Consider the following 19,968-nt stretch of genomic DNA (forward strand, 5'->3'; position numbering starts at 1 on the left):
CCGGGATGAAGCCTACTTGATCATGGTGGATAAGCTTTTTGATGTGCTGTTGCAATCGGCTTGTCAGTATTTTATTGAAGATTTTTGCATCTATGTTCATCATGGATATTGGCCTGATATATGACTACTTTTTAATTGCCTTGTGTGTAGATTAGGCTCCTTGGTTGCGATGAGAGCCTGAGGCTCACTTAGCCTATCTCAAGGACAAATGTGAGAATAAGAGAGATGGGAATCTCTCAGGAAGAAGGTGAACCAAGGTTCCAGGCCACACAAGGATCTAAAAGGTAACTCAGAATGTAGACAGTCACTCTTGGTTGCTTACCTAACCTCGATTCCCACTCCATCTTTTTAATTATTTTTAAAACCTTACCTTTTATTTTCTCCTATGGAAGATAAGCTACTGCCCAACCTCAGAGGATAAATTATATTTTTTCTAGGGCTGGCAGCATAATCCAATTTCCTTTGCTAGTGATTGCTTTAGGGATGCACATGAGAACTCTTTCTAGGCTATGATGCATGTAAGAAAATCTGCTGTGGTAATTTGGGAAGGATTTTGCTCCCTGGTAAGACAACAAATGGTAACGAGGTTGATTCTATTATTAGTATTATTATTATTTTTGCCATGAAGTGGCGTACAAGGATTTTATGATTGGAGCTAAGCTTTCATCTTGAAAGCATGAGGCTAAAAACCTAGAGATGAAGAATCAACATGTGAAGAATAGTCTTGCAGAAGGCTAGAAAAGACTGTCTTTTCTAATACACTGAAACAGTGTCCCCAGACCTGGACCACCTATCTCCAAATTTTTTGTCATGTGAGAAAAAAAAATCCACTATGTAAGCCAATCTTGGTTTGGTAGTCCACTGCTTATAACCCAAAGCATCCTTAACTGACAATGCCCGAAGAAGCTGTAGGGACCAGGTTCTATCTTGCTTCCTATTCAGTATCAGGGTTTTGTGGCTATTAATTTCCATATGTTGAGGGTGATTTTAATCAGAATCAAGGGAGCTTTCTGAGCATTATGAGTTCAGAGTTCTAGTGGTCCTGATTAGATTTCTTCCTTATTATGCTTCAGAACTGAGCAATGATACAGGCTTCCCTTGGACATGCTGCAGGTTTATCCGCTAAATAGAGGTCTGAGGGATAACATGGAGACTTGTAGCTTTGGTACATTTTGCCTTCATGCTTCCCTTAGTTGATCATTCATAAGTTTGACACATTTGTTGGGCACCTGATATGTCTAGGTTTGAAAATTTGGTAGGAAAGTACAGAACTGCTTCGTGCTTTCTTACAGTTTACATTCTAGTAAGATTATGCAATTTCTAGATTCATATTCACCTGACTTTTAAATGCAGAATTCCAGGGATCCTCAAAATGCTGAGTGGTAAGAATGCATTATGGAAACACCCCAGAATGAATGTGGCTGTCTGAATGTGATGATGATGGTAGCAGGGAATTCCTTTTCTATTATTTTTCTCCTTTTTGCTATGATACTACAAGAGGTAAAATAGTTTGGCATGTGGCTCGTGGTAAATCTTATCAAGGGTCTCACAGCTTTTATGTTGGTATTAAACCAATTGCAAGTCCTAGGATACCAGGACTTCCATTTGGGATGAAACAGGGAAGGAGTTGTGCCTTGACTGGCTTCTCCACATTCACATCTGGACAAGAAAATTAACTTTGAGAGTTCCTACCAATAAACAACTCAAGACCAAAAATTATATTCAGTTTGTTTCAATTTTACCTGTAGTTTTTTTGGATGGGGCATCATTGCTTCTTGTCCTAAGTCAACATTACTTCATCATGGAGCGAATGCATTAAGCTACTGGGTGGCCAGGCTTGGAGTTATTATTTCTTGCTTGTTTATCTCCCTTTATATATTTGGCCCCATGAGACTACAGTATTTTACTACCCAGGGATAATATTTACAGAGAGCCCTGGATCAGCCAAGGATGAATCTCTGCTTGGTGGATCTCTGTGGTTCTTTTGGTATTCCACAGTACAACAACAAAAATAATTCTTTACAAGTATATTTAAGGAAAGTAGGTTCATAGTGTTTTCTTTGATACTTCCTTTGCTTTTTCACATAGTCTTCTTTAATTTTCTATTTTTTGAGACTTTAATAGAGAGTTTCGTGAAACACACCTTTACCAAAACTTCCTTTTAAATCAAATTTTATTATCTAGGCACTTCTCTGCATTCTCAATATGAACATAGAATAGTGATTATCCTAACCATTTCTGTTCTGCTTTACATATGTGAGTTAAACCTCTCAATCTTTTTCTCCCATCATTTTAAAATCTGCATTTCACAGGTGGTGGCTGGGATTGATTCCTGGGGATCATGAGTTTGGCCCAGTAATTATTTTAATATTTAAAATCTTAGAAATGACTTTAAGAATCAAGTTCTGTTCTGGATCTTTGCCTACCACAATGGCTTGGAGATGTGACTGAGTCAAACTCTATGTTTTTTTTTTCCAATTTTCCCAGGGAAACATTTTTATTTACTTATTTATAGTACTGTGTTTCAAATACATTTGCTTCATTAAAAAAATTATTTCATCAGTTAGAGATACTGGGGCAGAAGATAGATCAGTCCTGTGATGAACCATTAGCTATACATGTAGTTATAAAACATATTTAAGGCAAATTTGAACAGGAAATCAGTTGATAGACTGCATTGCTATTAGTTATATTTATAAACTAGGTTCATGGTTGATGGATGGTGGAAAATATTTTGCTTAATTAAAGTCTACTTTTTTGTTTTTAAAATATGTACCCTTGAGGGCCAGGAGCAGCAGCTCATGCCTGTAATTCTAGCACTTTGGGAGGCCCAGGCAGGTGGATCACCTGAGGTCAGGAGTCTGAGACCAGCCTTGACCAACACGGAGAAACCCCATCTCTACTGAAAATACAAAATTAGCAGGATGTGGTGATGCATGCCTGTAATCCCGGCTACTCAGGAAGCTGAGGCAGGAGAATCGCTTGAACTCAGGAGGCAGAGGCTGAGGTGAGCTGAGATCCGCTGCATTCCAGCCTGGGCAACAAGAGTGAAACTGTCTCAAAAAAAAAAAAAAAAGTACTCTTAATATAAGACAAAATTGTATCTATACATAAAGGGTGAACGTTTTGCTGAGCTTTTTATGGATTTGGTCAATCAGATATCTATATTCCATTATGTATTAATTAAGAAATTATTCAGATTTGGTTTTAGTATTAATTTGGTACTTGAATTTAAAGTAACAAGGACTGGCAGCCGACTTGGGGCATTAAGAAGTAGAAGCCAACTGAAACAAAAGTGTAGACTTTCTAATTTTAAAATAAGCATATTATAAATGGAAATTTCTAATTCTTCAAGCAAAATTAAGAATTGACTTTGAGATGGTCTGATTGCAAGGCTGCTAGGCCTCTTCTTTATTCCCTCAAACCTCTCCCTTCTCAATTATTCCCTGCTGCTAATAAGATGCTGGGGCTGAATAAAATTGTCCCTTAGGAAGACCTTAGTCATCAACTAAGTACAGCACCTTTATCTCTCTCTCTTTCTCTCTCTCTCTCGTCATTCACATGTAAATCATTTTGGGAGAAAGAAATGCAGTATTAAATATTTTGATTTCACAGAACTTTAAGCTTCCTTGCTAGCAAGGGAGTTAGATTAAACAGAAATAATATTGTCCAAAAGAAACTTGTTAAGTAGAATGCATTGACAAGAAGCTGAAAGACTTGCATAGCACAAGATCAGGTGTACAAGAAATTTTACTTGTTCATTCTTCTGTAATATAACACCTTTTTGAAGATTCTCATTTAGCTGGGTTCCCCATCAGGTTTAAGTTTAGGAGGATTTATGTGTTGCTATGACAGTGTGTGTGTGGCGGGGGAGAGGGGAGCTTATAGTCTTCACAGTCATATGTCCACACAGGATCTGCTGACATTCATTGTCTGGTTTGTTTCTTAATCCCTGGTCAATATAGGCACCTGTAGACATACTCTTGGTTTGATGGGCAGGGCCCTTTCACCATCATTTGCTATCTGTTCTGTGCTATGCTTGATGCAGGCCTGTCTTCCTCTTTCACATCTGCCCCTGGGCTTTAGCTGTTTAGCACAAGATGAAGGACATGGGTATCAACATGGCAGCGTGTGAAAAAATATTATCTTTTATAAATCACTCCTTATTTCTAATTTTGTGTTTATTCTGTCTCATTTATCATTAATTAGACAGGCCAAGGATTTGTCTATTTTATCATCTATTTTATCCCCTTTTCTGATTCCCCTCATATAAAAAACCCATTTAATTTTCTTACTGTATAAATTTAAGGTGTAAAACATGGTATTTTGATATGCAGATATAGTGAAATGGCTACTAAAGGTAAGCAAATGAACATATCCATCACCTTCCATAATTCTAACTTTCTTTTAGTAAGAGCACCTAAAATCTACTTTCTTAGCAAATTTCAGTTTATAATGTATTATTAACTGCGGTCCTCATGTTGCACATTAGAGCTCCAGACCTAGTCATCCTATGTAACTGCAAATTTGTACCCTTTGACCTCCCAATTTTCTTTCCTTTCTCACCTCTGGTAACCCCCATTCTACTGTTTCTATGTATTTAACAATTATTTTAAAATTAAGAGTCCACATATAAGTGAGATTATGTAACATTTTTCTGTCTGTGTTTGGCTTCTTTTACTTAGTGTATGCTCTCCCAGTTCATTCATGTTGTTGCAAATGGGAAGAGCTCCTTATGTCTTAAGGCTAAATTGTGTTCCAGGCATAAATAAATAAATAAATAAATATACACACATACATACACACAAATATATATACACATGTATACAAATGTATATAAATACGTATATATACACACACAGATAATTTATCTTCCTTAGTGCTATGCCTTTATTTTAAACGTTCTTTTTTGCTTTTTTCTTTAATAACATTTATCCTATTTTCATTTGTTGTTCTTTAAATTAATTTGATAGTTTCTCTCATTTTTTTTCTTTTTTTTTGAGATGGAGTCATGTTCTGTTGCCCAGGCTGGAGTTCAGTGGTATGATCTCAGCTCACTGCAACCTCCACCTCCTGAGTTCAAGCAATTCTCCTGCCTCAGCCTCCCAAGTGGTTGGGATTACGGGTGTCTGCCATCACACCCAGCTAAGTTTTGTATTTTTAGTACAGACAAGGTTTCACCATGTTGACCAGGCTGGTCTCAAACTGCTGGCCTCAAGTGATCCACTCACTTTGGCCTCCCAAAGTGCTGGGATTACTGGCAGGAGCCACCACTCCCGGCCGGTAGTTTCTCTTTTAATAAACAAATTTATGTTGTTTATATTTAATTTAAGAATTGAAAACTTAGTTTTATTCCCTTCATTTTATTTTGTTGTTTCCTCTTTCTCTCCTTTGTTTTCGTGTGTTTGATCAAGTTACTAATCACTTCCTTTTTGTTCATGTTAATTTAGTTGTTTCTTGGTATTTTTCCCTTCTGCCATGTGCAATCTTTTTATTCCCAACACACATAATTCAATATATATCGCTGTATTATTACATGAAATAAAGAGATTAACTGTGTTCCTCAACCAAGGCTATTTATCATTCTCAATTATTAAGTTGAGACCTAGAGATACAAAATGAGCATGTGTCTAGATTTACTTTTGAAAATCCCAGTTTATTTCTGTTGCCTGTCATAATTAGTAATTGTATCCTCTTTTAATCTGAAAGTGTTTCTGTTTATACATGAAATTACATGTGTACAGTTAAATGTGCATGATAAATTAAACATTTTGGATTGTTTGTCTTCCCACCCTCCTCCTTCATAAACAGAAATATATATGTAGAAGAATGCATACAAGCAAGGATACATATAAGAATGCCTTTAATTTTTTTCTCTTTACAGCATAGTAGAGTAGTTAAAAGTAAACTCTAGAACTATGTACTAGCTATATAATCTTGAGAAAGCTGCTCTCTGCCTCAATTTATTAATCTTTAGAAAGGGAATAATATCACTTGCTTCATAGGGTTGTTGTGACAATTTAATTAAATAAAGCATCTAATGCTACACATATTATGTGCTACAAAAAGATTGGCTATAATTCCCTGTTGGCTTTCAAGTAATAGGTAGATGATTACATTTAGTCTCACACCACTGTTAGTTTCAGCTTTTCTCCGTGACTATTCTGGTTCAAGTATTTGTAATATTACAAATTCCTAATGAGTCTATCATTATCTATTCGGATTTATTGCTGACCACCGTTTGCTCAACTTCTGCTCCCTTATTTAGCTACAGTTCTTTCCTAGGTAATTTCCTCAGTTGGGTTCTGTGGGTGATGTGCTCTCAGAATCTTTTATATGTCTGTAAATATACTTCTGTCTGAATACAAGTTGATTTTCTTAAAACCTTTGTACGTCATTAACCAATAAATGTTATTCTTCTGTTTTCTAGTATCTAAAGTTACAGAAGGAAAATTAATGTTAGTTTCTGTATTAGTTTTCTAGGGCTGCCATAGTAAAGTACCACAGACTGGGTGGCTTATGTAATGAAAATTTATCTTCTCACAGTCCTGGAGGCTGTAGAAGTCTGTGATCAAGATGTAGGCAGGGTTGGTTTCTCCTGAAGTCTCTCTCTTTGGTTTGCAGATGACCCTCTTCTGCAAGAGGTCTTCACGTGGTTTTCCCTCTGTGTGTGTCTGTGTTCTTAGTTACTGATATGGTTAGGCTTTGTGTCCCCACCCAAATCTTACCTTGAATTACAATCCCCTTAATCCCCACAAGTCAGGTGAAGGTAACTGGATCATGGGGATGGTTTTCCCCATGCTGTTCTCATGATAGTGAGTGAGTTCTCACAAGATCTGATGGTTTATTAAGTGTTTGGTAGTTCCTTCTGCAATGTTCTCTCTCCTGCCACCTTGTGAAGAAGGTGCCTGCCTTCCCCTTTGCCTTCCGCCATATTTGTAAGTGTCCTGAGGCCTCCCCAGCCATATAAAACCGAGCCAATTAAACTTCTTTCCTTTATAAATTAATCAATCTTGGGAAGTTTTTACAGTACTGTGAGATTGAACTAATAGTTACATTGGACTAAGGCCACCTAATGACTCCTTTTAAGAAAATTGTCTCCTTAAGGTCCTGTCTCTAAACACAGTGACATTCTGAGGTATTGGGAGTTAGGAATTCAACATACTAATTTTGGGGTAACAAAATTCAGCCCTTAACAGTTCTATTCTTTTTTTATTTTTTGTAAATATACCTCTCTTTCCCTCCCTCTCTTGCTTGCTTTCTCCTCCTTCCGCATCACTCTGGAACTCGGTCCTTTTAATCTGCAGCCTCTGCTCAGCCAGAAGGATTTCCATAGTTATTTTTGCCTGTTCTCTAACTTTTTCTTTTTCTCTTTCTGAGAACCTATTACTTGTCCATCTTTTACGACTTTTTTCTTCCTTATTTCCATCTCTAGGTATATTTCTTCTATGTTGTGAGGTATTTCTTACAATTAATCTTCTAGATCACTAATTTAATTTTCAATAATAATAATCACTTTCAACTAATATATTCACTTTGTAAATTTGAAATGTGTGTTTTCTAGTTAAGGAATACTTTCATTGTGCTAATACTGATTTACTTTCATGCTATTTGACTGCATTTTTGTTAAAAATTTAACTCCTCTGGAAATCCTATCTCTCTTGAAAGCACATAATCGCAAATTTTAATTTTTCTGTCCACTTTTGGATTGCTGGGTTGGTTCTCTTGAGTGCATTGCTAACTTCCTTTACCTACATTTTACTTATTCTTAGTGCTTGGGTGAAACTAATGAGTACTTAGTGCTTGTGTGCTTGGGTAAAACTAATGGGAAGCCCCTGAGTGATGGTCACCACTGCAAAGAGAGAAACAAAATTCGTGCTTACTGTTCTATCTTATGTTCCTACCTCCATCGTGTCCCACATTTGAAGGTGGCAGATTGGACTTGGAAAGGGCTGACATATTCTGCACTGAGGATTGAAATGGAGAGAAGCGGTGAAGATTTGGAAGTAGATATAGGTACAGAATTACAGATGGTTACCACGTACCAGTAAAGGAAGCTGTGGAGTCACGTGGTAACCTCCGAATCTAGTAATGGAATTAGAAACAGCAGTTTAGCATTGGTTGGGATACCTGATCCAGAAAGTAGCACTCTGTTATGACATTGTGTGGTAACTTGTATGTCCTGCAGTGGAAAATTCGCTACTTTTGTTGAGCAACCTGTAATATTCTGTGGCTTTCTTTCAGGGATTGTGACCTCTTCTCATGCACATCAGTTTGGGTGGTTGAGAACCTGAGTGGTGACAAGCGTTTCAGTTTCTGCAATGCACTTTTGTTTGGAGCCATGCTTAAGGACATAATCTGCAAATCTGTGATATCATATGTGTGGAAATAGACATCACAAAAAAGCCTAAGGAATTTATCGGACACATTTAGAGGTATCCCAGGAAAGAGGAAGAAGGAAGGCATACTGCTTCCCATTGTTTATTCACTGATCAATACAGGAAGTTTAGAATTGAAATTATGACCTAACTCTGTTTTTTAATTGCCATTACAATAGATTTTGAGATCATGGCCTTCCAGATAAAATCCTTGGCTTTAATTTCATCTTCCTTAGCTCGAGGGAAGTTTCACAAACTCTTTATCAGCTTCTATGTTGAGTAAAATGAAAATAATAATACAGACTGGATATGCTGAAAAAATGCAGAGAACCTTTTGACTGGTGCATAAGGGTATTCAACAGTATCAGCTATTATTGTTTTTTTTCTATTTTATTGTTTAACTTCCTGTGACATTAATAAATTATGCTTAGAATACTTGTTTGCAAACAATGGAAAGTCAAATTCACTTGGCCTAAGCAAAAAATGATACAATTATCAGTTTATATAATGGAAAACTTCAGGAATAGATCGGACTTCGGGAATGACTGACTTACATTGATACGATATGACAAGAATGTCTTTCTTCCTTCTTTATTTCATGTGCCATAATAACTTTATTCTCAGTCTCCATGTGGTGGCAAGATTGTATAAGCAGTTCAAAGACCCATATCATAGGAAGGATTGAATCCCAGGAGGCATCGATATGTGTTGCATCTGACCAGCCAGCTTGGGTCAGTTGTCCACCTCTGAGGCAAACTACATCCTCATGCATTGGATCAGATGTGGGGATGGAGCCCACCCTGACTGTGTTGGCAGAAGATAGGGCAGAGCTGTTGAGAGAAGGGGGAATGGGTGCTGGGGAGATGAGCAACAAAAATCCAACCAGTTAAGAAACTGGAGGAGTAAGACTTCTTCCCCGATTGAACTTACTAGTTCATTTTTTTGTACATTGGCAAGTAGAGGATGGAGGAATAACTTAATAATGATCTCTGAATGTAAGCAATATTAAACATTGGGGATGAGGGCCTGTCATTTTCCATCTCCACTTAGGATAGCACTAACCAATGTGGTGAACAGGAGGGCATTGTGAATTAATAAAGAGCTCAGGGAGGGAGTGGGAGACTTTTCACTTAATGGGGCCATTCTAGGCAATAAAATGGAAAAATGCAGGCATCCCCAGAACACAGGCTGAAAGGATTAGATGAATTTTGACCAGATTTAATTGTGACCAGATTGTGGGAGTGAAAGTTTCAGTTTGAGCCACGTTAACTGTTTTATTTCATGTCCCATTTTTGTTATGTTTCCATGTAGCCCTCTCGCTTTTTCTTAATTACATGGCTTATTGTATCTGAGTTCCTCCTGCTTTTGACAGCTCCGTGGCTTCCAATTTTGCTTCTGCTGCTTTGATTATTAGTCCTGATTTTGTTGTTGATGAGACATGTGGTTTTCTTCAATTAACTCTGTCACTCTTACAAATGTGTGTGTCTTGCAAGTGTCCTAATTAAAGTCAGGAGGAGGAAGGGGGAAAGATTACAGGCAATTACAACAGTGCCATCCTCCTCTCTCAGTGCGTTTTTCTCCTCATCATTGGGGCGCATTCTTCTGTATCTCTATTTTGCAAGCACATTGAGCAGCCTCTCTTTTTAAAATCCCATTAATTTTTTCAGAATGTGATATGCAGCTGTGTCAGTGTGTCATACATTAATTCTCAGGAAGCCCCGTAGATTTCATTTAATTTTATTAAGTAAAGACTCCTCCTCACCCATTTCCACCATGCTTTGAATTCATCCTGAGACAGAAGGCTACCATCACTACCACATATGGTCCTGAAAAGTCCCCCCAAATCTGTGGCCTCATGAGTTCAGTCTCCCCTTGTGTGGGCTCACATTCAGTTCACTCCAGTTCCATACAACAAATATTTATTGAGCGTCAGAGCCTATGTAATGTGCCATGGCTTGTGCTAGGAGCCAGAACTACAAAGATGAGTAACTGCGTGGAGGTTAAGATGATGTGGGATGGTGAAAAGAGGTTAGATTTCAGAGGCAGATAAGTCACACATTCAAATGCCTGCTTTGCCACATACTAGCTTTTTGGTTTTGGGTAAATCACTTAGTTGGTTTTTTTCGTCTGTAAAATTATGCTAATAATACTTACCTTGCAGGGCTGTTGTGAAGATTGGAGATAATGTATGCAAAGTAGCTAGCTTAGTGCCTGGTATAGCTCAATAAATGGAAGCTATAATTATTATCATGAATAAGATATAGTGTACTTAAGGAAGTCTACTCAAAGAGAGAGAAGAGTAAATTAACTTTTAGTATATATTGCTATATGTGTAATAATGGAAGTATGTAAGTGGTAATGGGGCAGACTCCCTGGGGCTCTCTGGGCTCTCTCTTCCATCTACTTCTCAGTCTCCTGCTACTTTACCCTCAACATGCTCCAGCCTCCAACCCCTCCCCATCTCATCTCTTTGCATTTGCTCTGTTTCTGTACCTGAGAGCCGCCTTTTCAGGTCCTTACCTGGCTGGCTCTTTCTTGTTAGATTTTAGCTTAAATGTCACCCTTTAGAGAACCTTTCCATCACCATCCAATCTAAAGTAGGCCCATCCCTTCACTCTTATTTTTTAAAACCTTTTTTTTTTTTTAAATCATAGAAATTATCTGCAATGAAAATTTGTTGGTCTAGATGTTTTTTTTCTGGATCTTCCCACCAGGATGTAAGTGCTATGAAGGCAGGGACCAACCTTGTTTTTGTCCATAGTTGTATCTTCAGTGACCAGAACAGTGGCTGTGGCACAGCACATGTTCAATAAATATTTGGGGTGAATAGTGGTGAGGAGATGTAAGCCAGAGATTACAAACAGAAAAGATTCTGCAGTGGTGTGTCTGCATTTTGCTGTGGCTGCCAATATTGACAACTACCTACTGCCCTACACATCCTCCATCATGGGATCCTATGTCTAAGGCAAGAGGTCAATATGATGATGAAACAGGAGAATTCCCTGACCTCTTTGTAGGACTTGCAACAGGGGTGTGGCTCATTTGCTCAGCCCCTTACAGGAGGGAGGGGCATGCAGACAGGCAGGTGCAGGAGCCACAGTGCTTCTGGACTCCAGCCTGAGTAGTGCCTAGGGGTGTGTTACAAATAATGCCCCTTTAGCAATTACTGTCTGTGGATGGCTAAATGTTAACTACCTCAATGGAGAGTCAGGGTGACAGCCTTTTACATCGTGCCTTCTTGGTATCTGGGTCCTTTTCTGGTGTCCAGGAAGAATCAGGTCACATGGATTTGAAGGATGTTGAATGTGGGGATTACATTCAATGATGGAGGTGGCTCTCAACAGGATGGATGGGGAACTAGAAAGGGGGTGAAGTGGGAGGATGAAGCGGAACTCCTCTTGATGTTCAGACACTCCTTCTCTTCTCTCCTTCTCTGCCACACTGCTCTGCTGCTCTTCTGCTGATAGAGCCTGAAGTTTAAAGTTTTTATGGGTACAGGATAAGGGATGTGGCAGGCCAGGGTGGTTTTGGTAAAAGCAACATTTGGGTGGGAAAACAGGGATATATATTCTCATTTAGGGCTGTGCATCCAGGCTTTAGGGTGGAACCCTCACCAGGGACCTCAGCCTCCTGCCTCCTGTCTGTATCATTGGGAGGTTTGCAAGGTAGTATCTGACTTTGTATCATCTCTCAACCTAGTTTTGGAAATCTGGATTTAAATAAACATCTTTCTTAGGTCATCTGGAAAGTGATATATTCTACATGATTGAGTCTTTGATATTGGACTCAAAGCGTATTGCCTACAGGGGTATTGATCTAGGTACCTAAAGGTAGCCCAAAATAAATTTTTATGAAAATCCATTTTTTATTGGCACTTTTCTTATGGATCACCAGGGGGAGTATGAGGATATTTATAGGAAGAAGGTAGCTAGGCATTTGAGACTTTGAGGCTGAGTATTTAGCTTTTTAGCTTTAAGAGCACTAGGCACGGACTTCTTGAAGCAAATGCTAACTTTAACAGCTGATATTTCTTTCCCAGCACTTGAGTTGGGCTTATAATGTCAAGGCATCAAGGAGTCCTAGCCACACATTTAAAAACATGCATGACCTTGATCAAAAGCAGGGACTCCAAAAGATACAGAAGGCCCAGTAGGAATCTAGTCTACTGGATAATAGTCGGAAAAACTATTAAAAGGTAAGAAGCACATATCAAAGCTTTCAATGTACTGCGAAGATCAGTCACACCATTTTCCTATAAAGAGGACAGAGTTTTTAATTCTACCAAGGCATGCATCTCTTTTATGCTAAAATATCTGCAAGGCATCCACTTAGCTTCCAATAAATGATTAACTAAGTCTTCATAGTTACTTCATTGGTGTTTCAGGGGCTCCTCCCAACTCAGTCACAATTTTAACATGAATTCAAATATATTTATGTTTTTTCTTAATTGTCTCTCTGTCTCCATCCAGAAAAGAGCCCGAAGACTTAATGCCATGTATGTTTTATCTTTGCATGATTATATTTAAGTCTAACTATAGGTTTTATTATGATGTGGGAGAAATAGATAGATATGGCTAGAACTTAATCTAATTCATTGCAATTCATCTTTAGGCCTTGGCACTGTCAGAAGCTTAAAAAATTTGTTCCAACCTCTTAGTCTTTCAGACAACCTGTGAGTTTGGCTACACAAATTACAGCTCAGAAATAGAAATTTGTTCATTCACATCCACAAAAAGCATTTTAGATGAGCCACATACTTTTCAAAAGTATATTGTTTTCTTTATGATGAACTCAAATCAGGTACCATAGTATTTGCATTATTGGTAGCTTTCCATCAGAATCCTCCTGTGTACACTGTAGATGCTGAGCATTTAAATAGTTGGATTTCATTTTCATTGGAGTATGCTATTGGCATTGGGATCTTTAACAATGTAATGCAGGTACCGTCTGGGTTTAGCACCCTTCTTGTTGGATATAAGTTGGGTTGTCCATGGCAATTTTCCAGATCGTGACAATTTCCCCTGTGGCCATGGCTAAGTCTTTCTATTCCTTTTGAAAACGGACCCCAACTGTTAGATGACAGGCATTGACACACGAGTCCCCCACATTCTCTAGCCATAAGATGTCATGATCGTAGTCTGGCTGGCTTTATGTGGCCAACTGTAGTCCTGCCATGGGATTTTTAAAAACTCAAGCTGGGAGAGAGAAAAACTTTTGTCTTTGAGTCAGGTAACGGTTAGATGCTGGCGGCACATTCATTGGCAGCACACTGCCATTGATGCTGGCAGCCACGTTTACCACACAGTGTAGGAAGTCTGTTTACAGTAAAAGAAAGTCAAAGCAGTATTCAGAGAGAAGCAGAGACAAGAGATCTGGTAGCACTTGAATGTCTGTCTGGTCATCCCAGCCACACCTTTGTCTGTGCAGAACATATGAGCCCATAGTTTGTATTCTTTTGAGGTAATTTGAGTAGGGACTTGGGACAAGCAATCAAGGAGTCTTTTGCTAACTAACACAAACCCCAATTCACACCAAAGAATCAGTAGGAACAAGGGTTGTCATACACTTCCCATGAAATCAGCATAGAGCATTGACACTTTGATTAGGAGAGAGAAAGAAACACAAACCTAATTAGACACAGAAAAAACTATGGACATTTTACAAAACTAACAAGGGCCTGGAAATAGAAATATTTCCCCACATATGGTAAGTAGAAACTGAGGACTACTTGCTTAGATACATGGGCTAAGTAAGGTTCCTCCCATCCCACTGAGAAGAATTGCTGAGCATTTACACAACCTTCTGCATACTAAACTATTGTATAGCTGTGAAAAAGATTCTTAACACTCAAGTGGCTTTTATCTGTAAAGCCTTTTTATTGACTTTCAATGTTTGCTTAATGTCTAAATTCTTGATATTTTGAATTTATCAACCAATATTTTTAAAGAAATAAATGATAAGCATTCTTTTATATATTCACATATTGGTAGATTATGATAAATAAAAACATATTTACTTGATGAATTTTCCCAAATTCGTAGACATTGGCTGCAAATGTAAACTTGTCCCATAAAATGCTTCTGATGATTTCATTAAAAGCACACATCTCCAGAAGTTTTTCAAAATGCTTTGAACATGCTAGACTGCAGTCAGAAGCCACATAGAATACTTCAATGATTAATAAATTAACACACTTAAAATAAAACTTATTACTGTAATGCAAATAGCATGAATTGAAATGTCATGTTTCATGTCTTTATTCTCATCTTATTTTTATTCTTATTTCTATTTTCATTCTAATTCTTGTTTTTATTCTTATTCTTCCTCAATTTTGGTCTCTTCTCAGAGTTCTCTTTCTAGGCTTACAGTAAATTTACCACATACAGTATTTATTTTCATCCTAGGCTTGTGATAATCTTTGCAGCCTCAGCTGAAAAATAATACTCTCCCTAACTAGCCAAGATGAAGAGTCTGGGCTGCTGACCAATTGGTTGCACAGACCAGGATTAGACGTGAGTGTTGGGAAAAGGTGAAGCTGCTGCTTTTGGATCATTGACAGGGCTGGAAAATATATTTCCTGTTTAAAATGATGAGTTCAAATTTGTTCTTTCAATGTAACAATTTCCATTTCTGTCCTCCTCTACTTTAAGTATGGATTTTCGTTTTTCACTCAGACTCTCTATCGTATTGAAAATTTATTTGCAGCTTCATGTACATTAAGATATATTTAGTTCTTATTCTATTAGATAGTAAATCCAGTCATTCTTCAAAATCTTTTGCCATCTTCATGAATCCCAAGTTATATTGCGATAGAGGGGTTCTTTTACCATGCTGGGCTGGGCTTTCTTCACTTTTGGAGAGAAGCCTGAATGCAACAGTCTCCTCCATCTGCTTTATTTCTGTCCAAGTGTGTGGGACAATGTCCTTGCACTTGGAGCTCCATTGACTTTCTGCAGACAGATACTCATATTAAAATGGGCAGGTTTCTGCTTAAGGGCCTGAAATAAAACTCTTGCCTCATTTCCTGGATGTAGGTCAATCGGCATTCCCTGTTTTTATAAGAACTTTGGAATACCTCCATAGGAAAGTTACCATGGAAATGAAAAGTGCAAACGGCTAGTTATTAGTTTTTATTGCCCTATGGAATGTCTAAGTAGAATGTTTTAAGAAGGAAACCAAAAAAGAGTCAGAGCCTTTGTCTCTTCATAAATTCCAGGAGAAAAACTGTTGTCCCTTTGAGAGTGACCGCAGAGTCTGGGACTCCTTGAAAAGATGTTCTGCAGGGCCATACGTACAATTCCTGCCGTCAGTTGCTGCTACAACTTCTCACACCAGTAGACCCACTTTTCTGTCTCAAGGGTTTCAAAATGCCACACTCCCTCCAATTCTGATAATCAGTCCACAGCTTGCTCTAAATATTTTCATTTTATGTCCGGAAGTTAATAGGAGCATGGTTTGTTACATGCAAAACACATTTGGACTAATGAAAAATGGATACGACCACCTGGTGGGCGTTCCCTTAATCTAGACCTTGGGCTCATTTCTGCCCCATTTATTCAAGGTTGGGGCAGAATTCTACTTGCCAAATATAACAAGTGCAATCATTTCTGTTTATTTTTTTTAAGGCCTGTACATTTTCTGACTTCAGTCCAGGTGAATACAAATTTAAGAAAAGGCAAAATGGAATATGTGACTTGAAGGAAGCTTCAAATTCATTCAACTCTGCCATTAGGTGGCAGCAGTACAACGTGAAAAGCATTTAAGGCACTAATGGAATAAAAATGGTGATGATGATCATGATTGTGATGGTGATGATGCTGAGTGAGGCATGTGTTCTTGATTTTTATACACTGTCTTTATTCTAATACAATGTATTGCTGTTTCTCATTGATTTTCACAACATACATGGAAGATGGAGAAGATAATCCTTTTATAAATATATATTTTAGGTTGAGATTAATTAAGCTCAAAGTTACCAAGTGACTTTCCCTGATCCAGTCCTGGAATTTAGATCTTGGGATCCACCTCCAGCATTTCTATTCACCTGACTTCTTTCCACAAGGCATTAATCCTTTTGTATGGATTTAAATTTATTGAAGAATTATATTTCACCCTCTGGATAAAAGAACAAAGTAGAGGAAGGCATGAATGTGTAGGGTTAAGATAAAGATCTGCTACATCTAAACAAGTGGAAGAAAAATGTTGTCTTAGGGTAACAACATCTGCTAACTTTTGAGGCCAGATCTCCTAGTTTAGTGAATACCAGGCATTTGAAGTTTCAGAGTCTGTTTCTTCCCTGTCATTTATGACCTGTAGGAGTTCCTGCGTGACCTTCAGACTACCTGAAATAATATTTGATGGCCTACTGTAGGGGTTGGGAATTGTAGGAGTGAACAATACTTATACTGGCCAGCAGATTTGCATAATGGAAGGAAAGAAGCAGTGCATATAAGATGGCAACAAGACAACCCTATGGATAAGAACCACATTCTCCCACATTAACTTTGCAGTCAGCAATCATCAAAAGCACTAGGCATGGGAGGGCTCTGAGCATGTGAGGTCTGGGAGTGGGATGAACTCTGAACCACACTTGGGTATGAGGTATCTGGGCTTAAGGGAATTAGAAGTAGAAAAAATTACCTTTACTTTCTGTTTTCATTCCTCACTTTGCTTTTGGAGCCTGGAGTCCAAACCAGGAATTTTTTCCTCCTCTTGAGTAAGTCCAGTCCAAGATCTGTGTCATGAACTTGTAAAGGTAACCTCAGGGTACCTTGAAGCAGAACCTTTTCCAAGTTTATTGAGAGGTGCTATAGCACACAGACAAGCGGGAATGAAACAGTTAAATGACAAAGGCTGAGGCACCACAGGTAGGTTAAGGCCTTTGATTGGGCAACACATCATTTAGTAGCCAATGAAAGAACCTCAACTCAAAAGAACTTAAGCAAGAGGGAGAGTTTATGACCTATGATGATTGCTTTCTTTGAACCACATTTGCATTTCTGTTTAAAAAAAAAAAAGCTACCCTAAATGCCCGAGTTGGGTGGCTTCATCTTGAAGGTCAGAAGTTTGAGACAAGCCTGGCCAAGATGGTGAAACCCCATCTCTACTAAAAATACAAAAATTAGCTGGGCATGGTGGTGTGTGCCTGCAATCCCAGCTACTCAGGAGGTTTCACCATGTTGGCCCGGCTGGCCTTGAACTTCTGATCTCAGGTGATCCACACTCCTTGGCCTCCCAAAGTGTTGGGATTACAGGCGTGACTGTGCCTGGCCAGGAATTTCCCTTCTTAAAAGCCAAGTTGATGATCCTGATGCCCTGTCACCTTTGGGGCCAGTGATTTGAAACAGATACTTCTTGTCTAATCTTTGCTTTTCATCTCTGGCTTTCACTGATGCCTTAAACCTATACTTGTCTATAATGGAAGCACTGTGTTGGCGGGTTGAACATCCTCTGCAATGGAAAATACATGATGGGATTTTTAATTTCTGTGATGTCCTTTGACTGTGGGATTTCTAAACTTCTAGAGGAATGTCCTAAGGTTAGAGATTTAGAATAGAGTAGAATGCAACATGAGTTTGCATAATGTTCTTCATAGAAGCTGTGTCACAAAAATGCGTCAGCAGAGAGCAAATGGAGAATGCCTTATGGAAGGCAGCCTAATTGAAGCATTTATTAAAAAGTGGAAGCTGCAGAGAGCAATGGAGAGACCTGAGCCCAGGAGAAAGATGTACTCTCTGAGACTTTCTTTTTTCCCGTTGGGAAAATGAATTAGTGACAGCTAGCAGCCCCTATGTGAGCAGAGAGGGAGGGAGAGAGAAAAGGTCTGATGGCTGGGGGTAGGGGTGGGGTTGGGTGTCTGGTAAATATGGTGAACGAGTGGGGCTCTGATCCTGAACTTAAAGGACATGCCGGCTTGGGGCTAAGATCTTCCCAACTAGTGTGCTACAGAGAGACACAGGTATTCACACCAGACTCTAGGAAGGGATATGGCAGCTTTGAACAAGAACGCCATTTCCTCTGATCATGTTTGTACCAAGCACTGAAATGAGCATTTTACTTATATTACTCATTTAATCTTCAGAACAAAGGTATGGGAGTAAATTATTTTAGTATATTTCTATAGGAGAGAAAATTAAGAGTCTGAGAGATTCATTCATTCATTCATTCATTCATTCAACAAAAAATAATAATTATAACAAGAGCTAACATTTATTGAGTACATGTTATGTGCCAGATACCACTGGAAGTGCTTACATGAATTATTTCATTTCAATCTTTGTAACAGCCTTGTGAAATAGTTACCAGTTGTATAACCACTTTATAGGTGAAGAAGCTAACAGAAAATGTTTAAGTAACTCACCTCAGTTCCCATGGTAAATGTCACTCAGAGTTCAAATCCAGACCATTTGACTCCAGTTCCAAGACCTTACTGTGACAAAGCTTGAGTGTCAGTCATGCTCCCAGAACTACACTGGGCACTGGGGACAGAGTGTAAACAAGGCAGACAGGATCCCTATCTTCATGGAATGTGATTCTCAGTGCCAGAGAAGTTAAGTGAGTTGTCTGGGATCAGGCAGATGTTCAGGGTTTGAACTGAGATATCTCAAAAAAGCCACATCTTACAGGACACATACCTCTCTACTTCTAATATTCCTTGCATTTCTGATGGGGATGCTAAACCCTCAGAGCTCCCTGAAGCCTTCCTTACTTTCCTAGTCTTTGCTCTTCCATTTTGCACTGTTTTTTCATCTTCCTTCTGTTTGTGTCTCTGACTTTTTCTCATTTTCCCTAACTGAATATAGCAAACCTAAAGCTTTTAGAGAGCTGTATAGGACTTCTTAGGAGGAAAAGCTACACAGCAGTTTTTCTTCCCTCTGTAGCCTGAGGCACTCTGGAGCATACAAACTTCTCCCATTGGGTCCAGTTCCTACATTATGACTTTAGGTGTGTGAGGCCGGCATGGCCTCATTCTGAACGAAACAGCCCACTGTGCTCAAGGTAGCTCCTCTCAGCAGTAACCTCCCGGGAGTTAGCTCCATTCTTCTAAGGACTTTCACGCTGTCACTTGGTCACTTACTCTTCCAACTGCCGTTTATTAAGCTCTTACTACATACCAACCAAACACTGAACTGTAATCATGAGTAAGCCATTGATGCGCCCCCAAGGAACTCACTTCCTGGAAGCGCTGACATCCTTGATTAATGCTGAGAGAGAGAGAGAGAGAGAGAGAGAGAGAGAGAGAGAGAGAGAGAGAAAGACACACCGTGGGATGGTAAAATATAACTGTTGTTTATTGAGAGGTTCAGGCAACCTTGGAAATGCATTGTTTAGACCTTCCTTCAAAACATACCCCGAGGTAAGAGGCACACTTAGATGACAGTTGCCAGCTACACCTTTGGGGTCCACTGCCTCGCTCACCTTAAGCCCACATTTTCCCTAGTTTGCTCCCAGCCAATACCTGGGGACATTGGGGAGTTGGAGATGGGATGTTTCTGCCCAGTACAGGACTCCCCCAGTGGGTAGTCTTTGCTATGGAGTTCCCCATTGGCCGGCCTAGACCTCCACAGAGCTGCAGCACACAGCCTGAGGC

This window comes from Cebus imitator, unplaced genomic scaffold (genome assembly GCF_001604975.1).
Source record: "Cebus imitator isolate Cc_AM_T3 unplaced genomic scaffold, Cebus_imitator-1.0 Scaffold34, whole genome shotgun sequence".
Classification (NCBI taxonomy): domain Eukaryota; kingdom Metazoa; phylum Chordata; class Mammalia; order Primates; family Cebidae; genus Cebus; species Cebus imitator.